The 18,638-nt window shown below is 37.6% G+C and overlaps 1 protein-coding gene across 1 annotated transcript in view; it reads left to right on the top strand.

Moving 5' to 3' along the window:
* Positions 1-18,638, top strand: part of CNTNAP5 (contactin associated protein family member 5) — a 406,384-nt gene that overhangs the window by 261,069 nt on the left and 126,677 nt on the right. The window lies entirely within an intron of this gene.

The raw sequence follows: 18,638 nt of genomic DNA, 5'->3' as shown, positions 1-18,638 counted from the left end.
GAATATTTTGAGGCATACGGATCATATCAGATTTCAGAAATACAAATAGAACCACAGCTAATCCCTGGTTTATTGCTTCTGTTTGTTCTACTCTTATGTTACACTTGTTATAGATGTGAAATACCCAGGAGAACTGATGCATGATATGGGGTATTGTGGAATAATAATTCCATACCCAATGAATAGAGGAGACTAATCAATAAAGAGAAAAAATTATCATCTACGTTATCATAGGATCTGCCCCATAAGGCAGATAACACAGCTGAAAGGGTTACAGTATTTATAGATTCAATGATAAGCATAACATAATGGATCAATTTCATGGACTATGTATACGCCACTACATCATATGGGAAAACATGTTTCCTAAATAATCATTGAGAAGCTGATTGTCATTTTAAAATGCTGAACTGTAGTTTTCCCACTTTGAAGCCCCTTGATGTACAGTACTGAATGTATTGTACACAACTTGATTCTCTGAAAATAATGGTGAATTATTTTTATTTAAAATATTTTATTTTACTGTATTAATTTTTATAACTAATTTCTACAGGGGTAATGAAGCTGTTGTAGGGTAACCCGAGCTGCTTTACATGTTATATTTTAGGCAATATACAGTACTCATATCTAATGTTAACATATAAATTCTTGCTGAAATGCATTTTGTGGTATTAGGCTGCAAGCATTCCACCAAGAAATTAAGTTCCAGTATGTTTTGTGTTTTCCCTACCTCAGAGAGACAGATAGATACCTTAAGCCTTTCCATGTTTTGTTTTATCAAGATGTTATCATGTTTGACTCAAAACATGGTTGGAGGAACCCTTTGATATCTCATTATAATGAGACGTCAGTGTATTTGTGGTGGCCATTGATGGATTAGCATGAATCTCTGAGGAACTGTGGTAGACCATACATTTCTAATATGTTTTCTTGATCATCTATATTTTAGAGCAGAAATTATTCATCAAACTACTCTAACCTTTAGAATCAAATATGGAAAAGACATGAATGGAGAGTTAGATTTCTAATATAAATGTAAAAGGCAATCTGTATGAGTTTAGTCTAGTTTCTAAGATTACTAGATTTTGTATGCAGTGTACAAAATGCGGGCTCTTATGTGCTTAATAATTATGAAATTCTAATCACTACATTGCAGCAATGATAGTGTAGAGTGTGATAATTCATGAGAAGATCCATTGTGGAAAAATGTAGGGATTGATACATTGTTCTGTTTCTGAAGTATATCATTTGTGCTGGGTTCACACATAAGCCTGTTCCACCCAGCTCAAGAGATGTTAAAAGAAAACCCAAAAATTTTACCTTGTGCTTTGACCAAATACATTCTTACAACATAATGGGTTTGATTGTTAGTCATTTGTAGATTCTGCAGTACAGGAAGGATGTTCAAGAAAATGTCATGGAGGAAATAATAAGTAATATATTAGAACAATCTAATTTAAAGAAACAAAGTACAGTGGTACCTCGGGATACGAACTTAATCCATTCCGTGACTCTGGGCATATCCCGAGTTGGTCATAACCCGACACAAATTTCCCCATAGGGTTCAATGTAAATCCGGTTAATCTGTTCCGCCCTCCGAATTTGGTCGCACCCCGAAGCAAATTTTCCCATAAGGTTCAATGTAATTACCGTTAATCCATTCTGGTGTCTGCGGACCACGCATCAGGGGCAGGAAAACGGCCGGGCACCGCGCAGCAGGGCGGGAAAACGGCTGGGCGCCGTGCAGTGGGGCGGGAAAATGACCGCGGACCACGTGTCAGGGGTGGAAAAATGGCCGCGGACCACGTGTCAGGGCGGAAAAATGACCGTACCCCGAGGGGGAGTTCGCACATCGAGGTAAATTTTTGCGGCCGGAGCTGGTCGTAACCCGAAAAGTTCGTTAGTAGAGGCGTTCATATCCTGAGGTACCACTGTATAATTAAAGAAACAAGGTAGAAATTAAGATTAAAGGAACACAATTTTCAAAAATTATTGTATTAGTGAAAGAGGATGGAGAACAGCTTCTGAGTGGTGAGCATAAGACGTTGATGGAAGATGTTGTTAAAACTATTCCAGAAATGTCACTCTGTTTTCATAGCCTCTGTGAGGACTAGTTCTGACAAGGTCAGAAAGAAACAGCCTGAAACCAGACTAGTCCTTTACACACTAGATGAACTTCAGGAAGCCCTTCTAGCTAACCATCCACCTTTACCTGAGAATGGGGAAAACTGTGACGCAATGGCTTATTATATATTCCTCCCTCTTTCTCTGAGAGAAGACATTCTGCAGCTCTGCCGTGACAACTAGCCAGATGGATATTTTGGAATATTTACTCCATGATGTTTGGTAGCCTCGTGTCGGAGCAGCCATTAAAGCTTATTTTTTTGCCACATCTGTTGCCATGCCAAATCACTAACCACCAAGCCAGCCAGCCTGTTACATCCTCACTCTTTTTGTCCTGTCCCAGGTCTGGCACATACATGCACACACAAAGAAGTACAGTTCAAGGCTTTACTTTGGTTGAACGCTTACAGCAGCAGCAGTCAGGGCATGTATATAGACTCATGCACAGTCTCCATAAGTCCTAAATCCCTTGGAAACTTACAAGTGTTAATCCAGAGGTCACAGCATCATCATAGGACATCAGCCAGTCCAGGTCCAAAAGCACAGAGTTTTCACAGGCAGAGTTTAAGTGTAACAGGCAGAGGTTCTGGTAAACAGAGTGGTTGTGCCAGTGAAGGATTGCTTGCTACTGGTGGCTCTAAAATAGAGCCCTACCAGGTGCAAACAATCACTGGGGGGAATGCCCTTGCCTCGCAAGGAGCCCTGCAGACCTCCTCTGTTCTGCTCTTCACTCAGCCTTACATGTCTTAGGACTGAGAGGAGGCTCTGGATCAGACCCCTCGTCTTCTGCTGCTCCCAGCTGCTCCACAGGCTCTGCAGCCAAATCAGCCCCAGGCGTCTATCTACCTGCTGCTCACCCTGAGGCACACTGCTGTTGCACATGGGGTCCCCTGAAGTACATTCCTCCTCCTCAGACTCCTCAGAGTCAGAGCTGGCCATGGCACTTTACTGCATAATCTTTGGGATACAGTTTCCTTGGACTGTATTACGGGCATATCAGACATCAATGGTCTAACTGTGAGCCTGGATGTGGTTATCCTGTTTTTGAAAATGACACATTTTATCCCCTATTGCAGCCTTCCCTCTTCTTGAGATTGCCTGTTTATGCATTCACCACCTTTTTAAACATCAAAGTATGCCTTCCCATCTGATTTCAGCAAAAGTGTTAAATTTGTGACCCATCTGAACCCAGAGAACTTTCTTAATTCTTGGGTGTTATTTCTCCTCTGCCCATCATGCCCTATCAATGGAAAAACAGAATGAACCAATGTTACCTTTGTGCAATAACGTAATTACTACGTGAACTATCAAGAAGACAACTGGCCTGATCTTTTGCCTATGGCTGAGTTCGTATACAATAAATCAGCTCATTCTTCTATTCTCATGTCACCTATTTCAGTTCTGATAGTTACCAGCCATACCTGAACTTCAGGTAGTTTAGCAGTTCCTCAAGAAACAACTGGATCTTGTCAAGGCTTCTTACAAGAGATCTGACAACCAACATCAACAGGCAGCCCCTTTCCATTGTTGTTGAAGTTCACCTCTGGGTGTCTACCAGATTTCTCCTGTTTACATGACCATCTAAGAATCTGGACATTAAATTGTTTGGATCTTTTCCAATGGTTGTACAGGACAGCCCCATTGTCTCTTTCTGTAATTTTCACCATAATGAAGATACCACTGGTTTTCCACCATTTTCCCCTGATCCACTCCCTGTCCCCCCTTACATTTCTGTTTCCCTTCCAACTTGGTTTGGATGGAGGAATTCAAGGTAGAGTGTATTTTGGCTTCAAAGTGCAGGAGGGGCAGACTGTAACACCTTCTTTATTGGAAAGGCTACCCAGGCCCAGAGAGATACAGAAAACAGCAGAGGATGAACACAAGTGATGCCTTCTATAACAATACCACCCAAAAGCATGAGTTCTTCAATCCATTATTCTGTGTGGAGAGGAAAGAGGTCCAAAAATTGGACTCTGCTTCTTTCATTAAAATAAGCTTTGTATCTTACTTATGGGAAATGCTGGATTTTTTTCTTAACTACTTTCCCAGTTCTTGCAGTAGATTTATATAGCAAAAAGTTGCAACCCTGAATCACTGCCTGCAAGGCTTCTCATTCTAGTATCTGCAAAGAAAAGCAGCGAAATTAGAATACAATCTAAATCTTAAGGAATCTTGGGAAAAGAAAGAGCAAAATAAACTATCTCCCCTGTGCAAGTTCTTCCTCATCTATTATCTAACATATCAGACTTTAAAATGTTCAGGAATTTTTAGAGCTTAAAATTATGGGTGAGAAGTGATAGGGTACTTATTCTTTCTATCCCTACCTCCAGTAAGACACTGTATGTTGGGAGGTAGCCAATTTACTATGAATGCAGAGGTATTCCCATAGAGTAGAAGAAAATACTAATTTCCATACCTACTGTAAATCTGTGTGCACATAAGTGTATGCCATAATGATGCGTATATGTCCATGTCCATGAACACATCCATATTGTCTTCTAGTCCTTTGTGGTTTACTCAGTCAAGGAATACAACATACAAGCCAGTGTCCTTCATGGAGCTTGAAGGGGAAAAAACAAGTCCATTACCTTTTTTTAGTGAGTGGAAACCATACTCTCTGCTTTGAGCCAAGGTTATTGTAACTGTGCAAGGGGAGAGTACAAGGTTATGTTCATTTGGCAAGGGTGGGGAAGCAACTTATATAGTAATGTCGCAAGCTTAGTCAGATAATGATGTTCCCATAGTAACAGCATCCCTCCCTTAGCAACTCAGAGTCTCCTTTGCCTTATCTAATAGTAGCAGAAGCAGTATCACCAAATGTTAGCACTTTTAGGGCCTACTTCCTTGTTCTTGCAACACTTCCTTGAGGTTTCATTTCTGCTTTATCAAGCTGCATAAGCTGTTCCTATATTTGTGCTTCTTTGCATCAGGTCCATGCTTTTTAGCAAGCTGAAGCCATTTTACCAGGCCAAGCTAGCTCTCAAGTCAGGTTTTCTCCTTCAAGCTCAAGAGAAGTGTGAATGAGAAGTGAACACAACCCTTCTGTTTCTAGTGGAGGCCCTGGCAAATGTACTTTTGGGGATTGCATCATGCTCTGTGGAACTCCCCTCATGTGCAGATTCTATATCAGTGTTGCCCAAACTTGGCCACTTTAAGATGAGTGGACTTCAACTCCCAGAATTCCCCAGCCAGCATGAGTTGAAGTCCACTCATCTTAAAGTGGCCAGGTTTGGGCAACACTGTTCTATATCCATAAAAACCTAGATCAAGTGTTTGATGTATACCTTAGGTATCTAATAAACGTTTGAAAGACAACAAAGGCATATAGGAACGATTAGAACAAATACAGTGGAAAACATGTGTCCTTAATTAATAAGTGAAGTAACTTTATCATAAGACCTTCAGGATTATTACAAGAAAGTTCAGTCCATAAACTGTATCCAGTCACACCATAGCCTGTATTGGTTACTGAATTACAACTACATCCCAAAGAATGTAAAAAAAAAAAAAATTAACTCTCCATGCACATAAGGGTATGCTTTCATCCCAGTATCTGAACTATTTTTGGTTACAAAACCCAAAGTCACTGTATTACTATATTTTTCCCAATATTGCAGTTTTGTTGTACTGAGAGCCTGGGCCAAGAAATCAATAACACTTAGAACTTGGTATGACAAGATCAATGCTTAATTTTAACTTGGCCAGGTATTTATCCATTAGTGAAAAAAAGTTATTGTCTTTGAGGTCCTTTTCTTGAAACAGCAATGGCAGTGCCAAAAAGGGGGAAAACAACAACAAAAACAAATCAAAACCAGCAGAATGCCATAAAAAAATAACAGCTGATTCCTAGCCAAGTATCTTTAACACTGCGAAGCCTGATCTTTCTATTCACTGAACCATTGTGTGAATGGCAACTCTTTTTGGCTTAATTTCCAAGAGGCATGGAAATTATGCACGTAGTTTGATCATGTTAAAATATCAGTGCCGTTCAGAGAGATGACTGTGCAGTAATATCGTGTGCTTAAAACAATATCAAATTTCAAATTTTGTATTAGGCCAAGTGAAAGTCTGCAAGTTGTTGATTTCTCCAAAATTTTCAATTAGTGGGCAAAGAGGGGTAGTTGATCTTGAAGTCATTTAATCTGCATTCATTTTCAGATGAAATGAGGGTGGAGTTTACAGATGTTCTAGAACTAGCCTCCACCAGAGACTTTCTGATTGTGCCTCAGCCATTTGGATTGTTTGGATGAAGAAACAAACAATGATTTAGCCCTCATTTATGTTATTGTAGAATCAAATCACTACCTTACATTGCCCTTAGGTAAAACCAGAGGTTTCTTGGGAAAGCATAAATACGGAGAAATTAAAGGGTTTTTATATTCATAAGGCTGATGAATTTTTTAGATGCTGAACTGTTTTTTTAAATCAATGAATGGATTTACTAAAAGAGAACCCAATTAAACAAATGAGTCAAAAACATCATACTTGTTCACAGATCACATTTTAGGTCGTATTTATGCAGAAATTTTGAACATTCAAAAGGGTTCACAAACTTTTAAGTACCACTGTAAATCCTCTTCTTTTATTGTAGCTTCTTGCTACTGATTGACTAAATTCAGTTTTCCTCAACTCACCAAAAAGGAATGGTGTAGTCATATTGACCTGGCAACAAAATCCAGAATTTCACATTAAGATAATATCTTTCTTGGGTGAAGCCAAAGATCAGTTGTCACAATCTCTGACCCTTTGCCATATAAGTGCAACAGAGAGTTTGACTGAGGGTAAGTGAGATTCTGCTCAGGATCCCTCTGCTATCAGACCCCTGTCTCATCAGAGAAGCAGATGGTGATACTTCCCCAATTTTACCAACAGTCAGCTAGCCTAGCCACAGCCAGACCCCAAATTTTTCCAGACTATAGGATACTAGCAGTCTACTTTAGAACTTTTTTTTTCCCTGTAAGACTCCAGAAGCATTCCTGAAAATATAGTTTATGATGGAGGCTGGTACTTTATTTTGTAGCATGCCAGTTATCTATCTTGTCTTTCTGTCCATCCATCCAACCTTTATTTAAAAGATCCTGGGTGGAGAAAAGCCTATATGCAGCCAATTGCCATTTTTTATCTTATTTACCAAAAAAAGCTTCAAGTTACAATTTATTTGTTCATTCATTCATTCTTTCTTTCATTTGTTATTTTGTTTATTATAGAACCTAGAATTAAGTGCACTTGGATATCATTTGCCAACATAACTCATTTAAAGTGATTAGTCTGTTGGAGGAGGAGGAGGAGGAGGAGGAGGAGGAGGAGGAGGAGGAGGAGGAGGAGGAGGAGGAGGAGGAGGAGGAGGAGGAAAAATAATATTGAACAAGTCAGAAAAATAAGTTACTGAAATATTTTCTATTAAATACTTCTGGCCCAGATTTCACTAGAGCTGGAAAAGATAAAATGCAATGAGAATGTTATATTATGATGAGAACTGGATTCTGGCAAATGATAAAGAAAAAGCTGCTATTTAGCTTGTTTTATGGCATTTTCTTACCCTCCACAGATATCTGGGCATCTTCAAAAGATGTATTCAGCAAAAAGTATAAACTCTGGGAAATAATAAAGAATGGATATCCCTGCTTTTTTATGTCTCCTTTTTATAATCAGTATGTTTTGGACTTATGTTACAAGACTCCAATATTGTTTTAAAAAGATTTTGTTGACTTGATGTCATATCTTACTTCATCTCCTGACTTCCCAGAGAAAGTGTGGCATCATTAATTGGGAATGAAGATAGGTAGATAGATGACATACTGTATCTTATTTTATTCATGCACTATTTTTTTTTCTCCCAAGGAAGTTTGTCACCAATTTGTCCTAATAATAAGTTGTGAGGTATGTTGGACTGAGAAATAACAACTGACTCCAATCACCCACTGATCTTCATATTAATGGTGTTTTGAACCCATGTTTTGCCACTTCTAGTAGAAATTTATCATAACATACATGCAGCAAGAATAATTTAGGGAAGCCAAAGTTAATATTTTAACATTTGCTATTTTTCTATCTTGCTCCCTATTGCTTTCATATGTTAAAATGAGAGTTATTTTGATGTTAGGTTAAAGATCAGAACTATTTGCAATTGTTTTATTGCTTTTTAATCTATAACAGAAGAGAAGAAAAGAAGAAAGCAAGAATCAAGTACAATAATACACGATAATACAGAAAGCAGAAGGAAGGAAGGGAGGGAGGGTTAATTCACATTAAAACAATTAAATATATGACATTTCCCCAAAATTTTAAATAAATTAAATATTTATCACAATCATACTGATTTCAGACATTTTCAATAGTAAGTCAATTCATTGATAATGTAGACAGGTCTTCTACAGAGGATTTTAAGAGAGGCCTTTAATTTTTTATGAGCTCCCTGTTAATGACTTTATGAATAGTAAACTAAACTAAAACAGTGTTAATGTAGAGCAGACCCCAAACATACAAATCAGAATCCCTTCCACTATATTTCATTCCCAACCAGTATTTCATTTCAAATATAATACCAGTATTAAAATCCAACCCCTGCTGTACTCCCTCTGGGTTGGCCAGTATACTCAAAAAGGAATAGTTTGTTCCATTAATCTCATTTAAGGTGATGGATACTCATTTAATGTTTTTTTTAAGATCCTAACCCATTCATTTGGGCTAATATTCTGACTCATTATTCAAAATTATCTGCAAATTACCCATATCCATCTTGATATAATTTTTGAACTGTAAATAAAAATTAATGATGAGTTTAGGAGCTCCAGAAACTTTCTCTAACGATAGTAATAGTGTAAGACTTCAGACACAGCTTTTATATAATGCCAAAATTGTACAGTCCAGAGCTGTTTTAATTACATATATTACCACTGAGCAGTCTTAGTAATCCAAATTGTTTTGCAAAGCATCAGATGTTTTGAAAAACGAATTAGCAGTAAACTGGTCTAAAGTATTAATTCTTTTTTTTTTTTTCTTTTTCCCCTCATGAACTCTGGAAAATGATTTACCAGCCGTCTTAAGGTTTAAATTACCTCATAATGTTAATTTTTGTGAAGTTTTGTATCGGATTTAAATCTTCTTTCCAACATATTCCAAATGCAGGGGGGAAAGGTGGAATTATGATTAAAAAAAACCCGAACCAAGACTCTGTCAAGATATTAAGGAGGCAAGGTAATCCATGATGATTTTTCAAATAAATCACTTGAATTCCAAGAAGTAGAGGTCAAAACATCAGCCTAGTGGTATAATTGAACATTGGGAGAATTAACCCTCCGATCACTATGTATTTATATTTCCAGCTTCTCAGCCTAGTGAACAACCCTGGAATTTCCTGGCAGTCTCCCATTCTGTTTAGCTTTTTCAAGTTCAACCAAAGTCAATGAGATTCTGCTACATGCTACAGACCTTTCTTCTTATCATCTCAACTGATCTTAATAATTGTGTTCAATGACTAACATCTTAAATCATCAGAGCATTATTTAAAACAATTTTCAGGAGAAAATTATTTTCAGTATTTTTTTTCCAAAGACAAACAAAGATAATTTCTGGGATAGTTCCCCTCCCCCAATTAACTAATATCTGGCTCATAACTAAGTGGGACTATAAAAAGAATTGCCTGTTTTAGGGTCCATCTAGGCTGAGATTATTCTGGTATTTTCCCTTCAATTTCTTATATCCCCAGTTTGGGAGAGTAAATTTGTGATGCTCATATGTTCCTTGAGAAATCTGGCATTCTATGCATAAACTCTGCTGTGAAGTACCAAATAGATGTCTGTTTTCCTTTCAATCACCAGTTGCTGAATTCCTATAGCAATACTTTATGAATTCTCCCTGAATTCCTACAGCAGGGAGGTGGAGCCTATTTCATTGGCCCACCCCATATGATGATGATGATGATGATGATGATGATGATGATGATGATGATGATGATGGTTGGTCGCACAGGAGCCAGATGTTTAGACTGAATTTAGCATTTTTATTCACCTATCGAGTCCTTCCCAAGGACCTGGAATAGGCAGATGTAGTTGTGGGATCGTGTTAAAGGTATCATCGCAGGATGTAAGCTGTTCCAAGTAAAGCTGCCTTTTGCAATTGATTGATGGTGCTTTTGTCAGTGCCAATGGTGTTCAAGTGGTACTCCAGATTTTTTGGGATTGCACCTAAAGTGCCCATTACTATTGGTACTATCTTTGCTTTCTTTTGCCATAGCCATTCCACTTCTATTTACAGATCTTTATATTTTGTGATTTTCTCCAGTTCTTTCTCTTCTATTCTGCTGTCTCCAGGTATTGTAATGTCCATTATCCAGACTTTTTTGTCTCTCTTATCAACAGTTGTGAAGTCTGGGGTGTTGTCTGACAGGTGCTTGTCTGTTTGAATTCTACAGTCCCAGAGCACTTTAGCTTTTTCCTTTTCTATTACTTTGTCTGTTTTATGGCCCTACCAGTTCTTGCTTGCAGGCAAATGGTATTATTCCAATGCACCATTGTTGCTACTTTGTTCTGCTGTTGTTTGTAGTCAGTCTGTGCGATCTTCTTGCAGCAGCTAACTAGGTGGTCCACTGTTTCTTCAGCTTCTTTGCAAAGGTGGCATTTGCTGTTGGTTGCTGTCTTCTCAATTCTGGCTTTGTATGCATTTGTTCTTAAGGCTTGGTCTTGTGCAGCCAGAATTAGCCCCTCTGTCTCTTCTTCAACTTTCCTGTTTTTAGCCATTGCCAGGTCTTGCTGTTATCTGATTTGCCTGTTTGTTTGTTTGTTTGTTTGTTTGTTTACTGGCCATGTAATACTTTGCCTTGCCATGTCTCTTTTCTGTTTTTCATTTGGTCTTTCTTATAGGCCAGTTTGGTTTCTTTGGTATTCAGTAAGGCTTCATGGTGTACTAGCTTCAGTGCATCTCCTTCACTGTCCTTCAGATATTCTTCCAATCCCTTTTTTCTTCTTCAACTGTCTGGTGTACTTGCAACATTCCACACCCACCCATGTTCTCTGGTAAGTAGAGTCAGTCAACGTTGCTGCATGGATGAAGGGCATGATTCATTGTCATTATTTTTCTGGTCTTCCTATCTAGGGCTTTTAGTTCAGCTTGAGCCCTGTCCACTATTCTAGTTGTATATCTAATGACTGGAATTGCCCAGGTGTTAATTGCCTTGATGGTATTTCCTCCACTGAGTTTGGACTTTAAGATCTTCTTCACTCTCATGATATATTCACTCCCAACCTTCTTCTTAACTTCAATATACTTGATGTTGTCAGCTTGAAGGATGCCCAGGTATTTGTAGTGACCTTCTTCATCCAGAGTCTTGAAGTTATTTCCATAGAGCATCTTGATTCCTTCAGTTTTCACTGTTTTTCCTCTGTTGATGGTCAGGGTGGCACATTTGTCCAGTCCAAACTCCATTGCAATATCTTGGCTGTATATTCAGACAGTTTGGAGCATCAATTCTATTACTGTTGTTGGTTGCACAGTCATCCAGATGTTTAGATTGGATTTGGCATTTTTATCCACTTATTGACTCCTTTGCAAGGACCCAAGATTGGCAGATGTTATTTGCTTTTTCTTTATTTCCAGGTGTTTTATATAGCTATAATTCCTTCCTTTTACTTATAATAATCTTAATCTTTAGTCCATTCAAATGTTGTTCAACTTGATTTCTTTTCATTTCTTCTTTGTCCCTTCTTACGAGATTCTTCAAAGCTTTAACACATCTCTTTTGTAAGTCCAATATAGAAAAATTATTCAGGTCACTCTCTTGGTTTAATGTTTGTATGTCCCTTTGAATTATTAAAACATCAGACAGTTTCTTTTGTATGTCCAGTGTAACAGCTTTTTCCATGTCAGACTTATAGCCTGTTATTTGTAAGTCCACTTTCAACTCAGTCTCTGTTTTTTCAGGTAAATCTTGTTCCTCTTCCATGACATCTTTTAGAGCAGATATCACTGTTGACATTGTTAATATTAATTTCTGACTCCATTTTTCAAAAGTATCCTTCAATATTTGCAGTGTTAGAATATTTTGTACGATTCTGTAACTGTCAGTCAAATTTATGTGTTCTTCTCTTCTAATTGAAATCTTCAGTTCCCTCTAGTGTCCAATTTTTAAAATCTTATTTTTTTTTTAAATTCAAAACAGAAGCATTTTTCCATGGGAAGGATTCTTTAAAATTAATACCAAAATCTTATTTCAAATTTATCTGGACCCTTAGTCCATTTGTAGCTTTCTAAAGGTTTAATCAACCTTTTGCTGTTTTTTTTTTTTTTTAAGTTCTTGTGCTTGTAGTTAAAATTTTCTTTCATTAAGGATTGAGGGCAGACTCACCTGGTGTTTTCAGACTTGTCAGTCCAAAGGTTTCTAATAGCTGAAAAGTAGTTAATAAGCAATTTCTGAATATGATTAGAAAAGGAAGTATGCAAACTTTTTAAAGGTGCCAACTGCGGTTTGAGCAAGATGGTTATTCCCATGTGTCCCAGTGCTCAAAACTTACCAGAGACCAGTGTCTTGTGGTCTTCTCATGAGGAGTAACTGTCTGGAGCACTTGTAGGTGATCTCCCATTCTCTCTTTGTCCAGAGAGGTTCAAAGAGCTGGTCTACTAACAGGCTCTTCATTCTTCGTCACGGTCATCAGCTCTGGCTTTCGTGGTGCCATCTTCAATCCACCATTGGACTGAGTTTGCTTTCCAAATGATTTGACTTTTATAGGAAGGACATAATTCTTCAATATTTTAAAATTGTTTGCTTTGTAAACTGAAACCATTTGACTTTTTTTTCTTTACATTGTCTTCACCTTCCCTGACTTTTATCTTTTATCTTACTTTTACCAGGATTATTAGTAGCTGTGCCAAGTCTTGAACAGCAGAGTAAATATGGAATTGATGTACCTTTAATATAGCCTTGAATCTAAAATAGACTCATCATTGCAAACATTACATACACAGCAAGCCACCCAAATTTGTCAATCGTGCTAATCTTGATAGAATTATGTATTATTCTTAGATCTGGGCTTCATAAATCTGGATGACTACTAGATGATAGCAAAGACACACAGAGAACTGTAACTGATCTAGTAGCCCTACAGTTGCTTGTACAGGTAGTCTCCAGTTTAACAACGAGTTCCATTCCCAAGGTCTGTCCTTAACTCGAATTTTGTATGTAAGTCAGAACTGTATTATTGTATAATACTGTATAAGTAGTATTGTGTAATTAACTCAAACCATGGTGTATTTAACTTGAATCACTGTGTATTTAACTTGAATTTTGCTATAATAGGCCCCTTAACTATGGGTCATCCTTAAACTGGGCGTTCTTGACCTGGGGACTACCTGTAATCCCTTGATTATCTAAAGCAGTATGTTTAAATACAATTCTATAGGGTTGGTCTTACTTCTTAGTTTCAAGTTATAAGGGCTTTCTGTTCAGTGATGTCATCTCTACATGGTCATTGCAGTTGTTCAGAAACAGCTCTGGGCCTGGGTGACCCCATGAGTCAACTCTGTTTGAGGGTTCTCCCCCCACCCCCATTTCCATGACAGTTTATGTGAAATAGAGGGAAAGCTGATAATTTGTTTTACAATACAGCAACTCAGCAGAGTTCATGGGTGATTTATTCTCCCATTAGTGGGAACTCTCACCTTACTCCATCTCCAGACACCTGGGATTCACCAAACTATTATTTCACAGGATTTTTAACAGATAAGATAGTCTGGCAGATCTCCCTATAGTAATCACTGTGATTTGCTGACATATGACAAGACAACATGATGGAGGGTGCTAAGCAATTAATTTTCTTTTCCTTTTGTATGGAGCAAGGGTGAGGAATTTTTGTTCCCCCAGGACCAAAGCAGCTTGGGGTGGAACCTTCATTGAATTAAATTTCTTTGTGTTTTCTGCCATGTTTTTAAAGTTAATACAAGTGAAGATTATCATAGATTGATTTCAGTCTGCTTTTGAGAGTTAGGAACCGCAATGAAAAATTGGAAGTGCCCCAAAGCAAAGTAGATGCAAGGATTCAAGCTGGAATTGTAGACCTTTACATTGCTTCTGGAAATGTGAACTGGTTTAAGAACCCAGAAAAGTCAGTAACAGTACTGTACCAGCAATTTGTTATTTAATAATTTGCATCCATATTTAGTCCAAATGCTATGCATGTTTACTCATAAGAGTGGCATTCTTATTTCTAAAGGTTAGCAGTTTTTTGTATGCCATATGTGCCTGGAATGCAGAAAGCCACAAGTTTGGGGGGAATTGTGGCATGTCAGCTGAGACTGCAATAAAGAAGGGAAGCTCCATCAGCCTAAAGTGGGAAGAGTACACTGGGACAGGTAAAGAAAATATGAGGATTACTGTGTCTCCATTTCATCCCAGCAACAAGTAATGTAAGAAATAGGCTTGGAAAAAGTAAAAATTACCCAGTACACCATTTTTCTAGAAGCCTCCGAGCTTCTGCACACACCACCACCCTTTAATAATTGGGTCATTAAATAGCTGCTAAAACATAAAGCTGTAGCATTAGCTTAGAATTTGTATTGTGATCTGTGCATTACAAAATGGTTTAACAAGCACTTACGATATTTGGCTTTTGCCAGCTTAATTTAACTTCTCCAAGTTAATGTCATGCAAAGAGCATTAGTTGTCCTTCAGCTACTTTACCTGAACCTGGTTTGAAATTTATCCAAGAGTGTAATGAAATAATAAAGCAAGTATGTTGAGAGAGGGAGATGGGGAGAACTGATTCTCCATTCTCCCCACACACATGCAAATCCAGAAAGACCTAATTAATTTAAGTCAGTGGAGAGAATAAAAATAGGACATAAATGTGATAATGTTCTTCCATGTTTTTTGAAACGAGGAAAGCAAGCAAGGCTTGTTGACATAGTCTCTGAACTGCAGCCTGTTTGGCTATGCCCTTTCAACTCCTGTTTTTGAGAAAGGTAAGCAGTTCAAGAAAATACCTTGTGAATTCAGCCAGCGTCTGAAATCCTATTAGTCCTTCAGAAAGAAATATTCAGTAGTTGCTGAAGTTTGGAATTGTTTCTCAAAGCAAAGGAGGGAATGATGGTGGCAATACATTTTCAAGACCACCCATTGCTTTTTTCAAACAGTTTTGATGAGTGCTTGTATAGATATCAAACTTTTAGGGTTTCGGAACTCCCCTTCGTAGCTTGATAACCAGAATGGCCTGTTGCGTAAAAAGTTGTGTGAAAAGTTGCATAGACTTCACCCTTTCCTATCTCATTGCCTTTGCACTAAGGGTGAATATAAACACACCTTATTCTTCCTGTGAACAGCCTTCTCTGCTCCCTACAATAATTACAGTTCTGACATACCTAAGAATGAATGCTACTGAACTCTGAAAGTTTATTTCCGAGTAGGCATGAATAAGAATGCATGGGTAGACTGCAGCAATTCTTGAGTCATTATTTAGGTACTTATTCATAGGATTTTTTGGTTAGTGTATATTATTCTTGTGTGGCTCCTTCCCCTTTCTCCTGGGTTTTCAAAAAGAGTTGACATCCATAATAGGAAACAAAAATCCTAGAAGATGACAAAAATGACTGGCAAATGTGAAGAGGATTATTAAAAACCTAGTTCCTGTGTTTCTTGTGAGTTCATCAGTGAGATTTTTGTGGTCTTTCCCCTGAAAACGTGTACGATCTTCTCAAAGAATGTCAAAGCCTCATCCCAGATTTCATGAAATCACCTGATATATATGAAATCTGGCCTGATTTTGGTTATTTTATACAAACACCTGGGTCTTTTACTATTTGTATAAGTCTTTATTTATTTTTTTCCTAGTGATTTTACCTTGTCCTGAGATTAGCTTTTCCCCTTGGTTACTTGTATTTGATTAACTTCTCTATTTCCCACTTTTTCATTAAAAATTTACAAGGTTTGATTAATTCTTCTATTTTGTTTCTGACTGGCTACTGAATTTACTTCACACAGCACATTTAATCAGGTTAGCAGATGCATTTGACAACATGATAAGGTTCGTAGGTGTTTTTTTTTTCCTTCAACATAACATCTCCATTTAATCTCATATCTGCAGATAACCATTTATCCACAATGATTATCTAAATGTGTGCTATATTACAGGCCAAAAACAGGGATAAGAGTTCTATGGGATGAGAACAAGGCTTATAGATCAATCTAGTTTATCGGCTTGTTTTAAAATTCCGAAGAAACGTGTAAAGATTACAAAATAAAATACATAATATCCATTTACTTACCTACTTAATTTAGATAATACACAGAATCCACATTTGTTTTGTTTTGGCATTTTAGCTCAAATAGATTTGGCTATTGCCTACATAAGCCAAACATTAAAAACCTAATGTCTTCCAGACAGTTTGAGCTATAATTCCCATTGTCTTTTGCCTTTAGCCATGCTGGTTGAGCTGATTTAGACATGCTGGTTAAGCTGATAGGTACTGAATGTAAACTTCTGAAGGACATCTATTTGACTATCTCTGCTACATGTTTATCTGGAACAATTCCCAATTATATGTCATAATTCTTAGTTCTCAGTAATAGTACCTAACATTTCCTCTTATTTATTTATCTATTCAATTTATATAATTGCCCACTCACCAGGTGACTTTTACTGAACATTTTCAATGAGGTTTGCATGGAACTAATTTTGTTTAGTGAGAATTACATCAGTGTACAGATAGGTCAGTCTGTGTAACAAAGAAAAAAAGTGTTATAATAGATAAATTTTTATCTGGGTCCTTTTCTTCAAATTTTTGTAAAACCCTTGAATTTGAAAAACAATATTTCCATCCCCACTCACACTTCTTTTCTTCAAATGCTTTTACAGTAAGATTGCCTTTATGCCAGGTGATCACATAAACATAGGGCACAGTCTACTCTAAATGTGTTTCTAAGTGTAAAGCACATGAACCAAATGAAAAGGACATATCTGCTGGAAGTGAAAAAGAACAATAATTTGTCTCCATCAGTAGATCTATTTGATTTATATGTTACTCTTGTGAATGGTTTTGTTTTCCTTAAGAGAGAGATATAATGAACAGTTTTAGTGATATGCAGAGTGGAAAATATCTGTGACTTAAAGTAGAGAGAACACTTTTAAAGTGATAAAGCAACCTATATCTTCCACAGATAGATTGTGGGATGTTATCAGAGGCACGTTAATGGATTTGTAAGCTCCTTGAAAAATTTGGGATATATTTGCTTTATTTTGTCCCTTCCTGCTTGAATCAATGCAAAATCCAAAGTCAGAAATATAATGGCAAGCATACAGGTTTCAAAATAACTGTACTGTGCTACATGACTTAATTTACCATAGTGAAATATCTAATTGGGCTGGGGAAGCAGAAGGTTAGATTGGAGTTTGTGGGTATTAGATTCCCAATCTCATAGATAGAAATCCTAATGTAAGTGTAATTACTGTTATACACACACACACACACAGTGGTGTGCAAAAGTTTTAGGCAGGTGTGAAAAGATGCTCTAAAGTAAGAATGCTTTCAAAAATATATATTGTAATTGTTTATATTTATCAATTTACAAAATGCAAAGTGAGCGAACAGAAGAGAAATCTAAATCAAATCATTATTTGGTGACCCTTTGGCTTCAAACCAGCATCAATTCTTACACTTGCACACTTTGTACACTTGCACAAAATCAGGAATCTTGTAGGATTAGAGTCAGGTGTATGATTAACCAATTATACCAAGCAGGTGCTAATGATAATCAATTTCATATGTAGGTTGAAACACATTAACTGAAACAGCTGTGTACTAGGCTTAAAACTGGGTGAGGAACAGCCAAACTCTGCTACTAAGCTGAGGTTGTGGAAGACAGTTTCATGTCACAGCTCATTCACCATGGCAAGACTGAGCAAAGCAACAAGACACAAGCTAGTTATACTGTATCAGGAAGGTCTCTCCCAGGCAAAAATTTCAATGCAGACTGGGGTTTCAAGATGTGCTGTGCAAGCTTTTTTGAAGAAGCACAAAGAAATGGGCAGCGTTGAGATCATAGATGCAGTGGTCGTCCAAGGAAATGTAATGCAGCAGATGGAAGACACATCATGCTTACTTCCCTTTGACATCAGAAGATATCCAGCAGTGCCATCAGCACAGAACTGGTGGAAACCAGTGGGACCCAGGTACACCCATCTCCTGTCCAGAGATGTCTGGTCAGAAGTGGTCTTCATGGAAGAATTGCGGCCAAAAAGCCATACCTCCGATGTGGAAACAAGGCTAAGCGACTCAACTTTGCACGAAAACATAGGAACTGGGGTGCATAAAAATGGCAGCAGATGCTCTGGACTGATGAGTCAACATTTGAAATATTTGGCTGTAACAGGAGGCAGTTTGTTCACCAAAGGGCTGGAGAGCGGTACAATAATGAGTGTCTGCAGGCAACAGTGAAGCATGGTGGAGGTTCCTTGCAGGTTTGGGGCTGCATTTCTGCAAATGGAGTTGGAGATTTGGTCAAGATCAATGGTGTCCTCAATGCTGAGAAA

Source organism: Python bivittatus, unplaced genomic scaffold, assembly GCF_059951505.1.
Source record: "Python bivittatus isolate LINGU-HERP-01145 unplaced genomic scaffold, Pbiv_v1 ctg000480_np1212, whole genome shotgun sequence".
NCBI lineage: Eukaryota > Metazoa > Chordata > Lepidosauria > Squamata > Pythonidae > Python > Python bivittatus.
The sequence above is the reverse complement of the archived record's forward strand: the minus strand, read 5'-3'. Positions and strand labels throughout refer to the sequence as shown.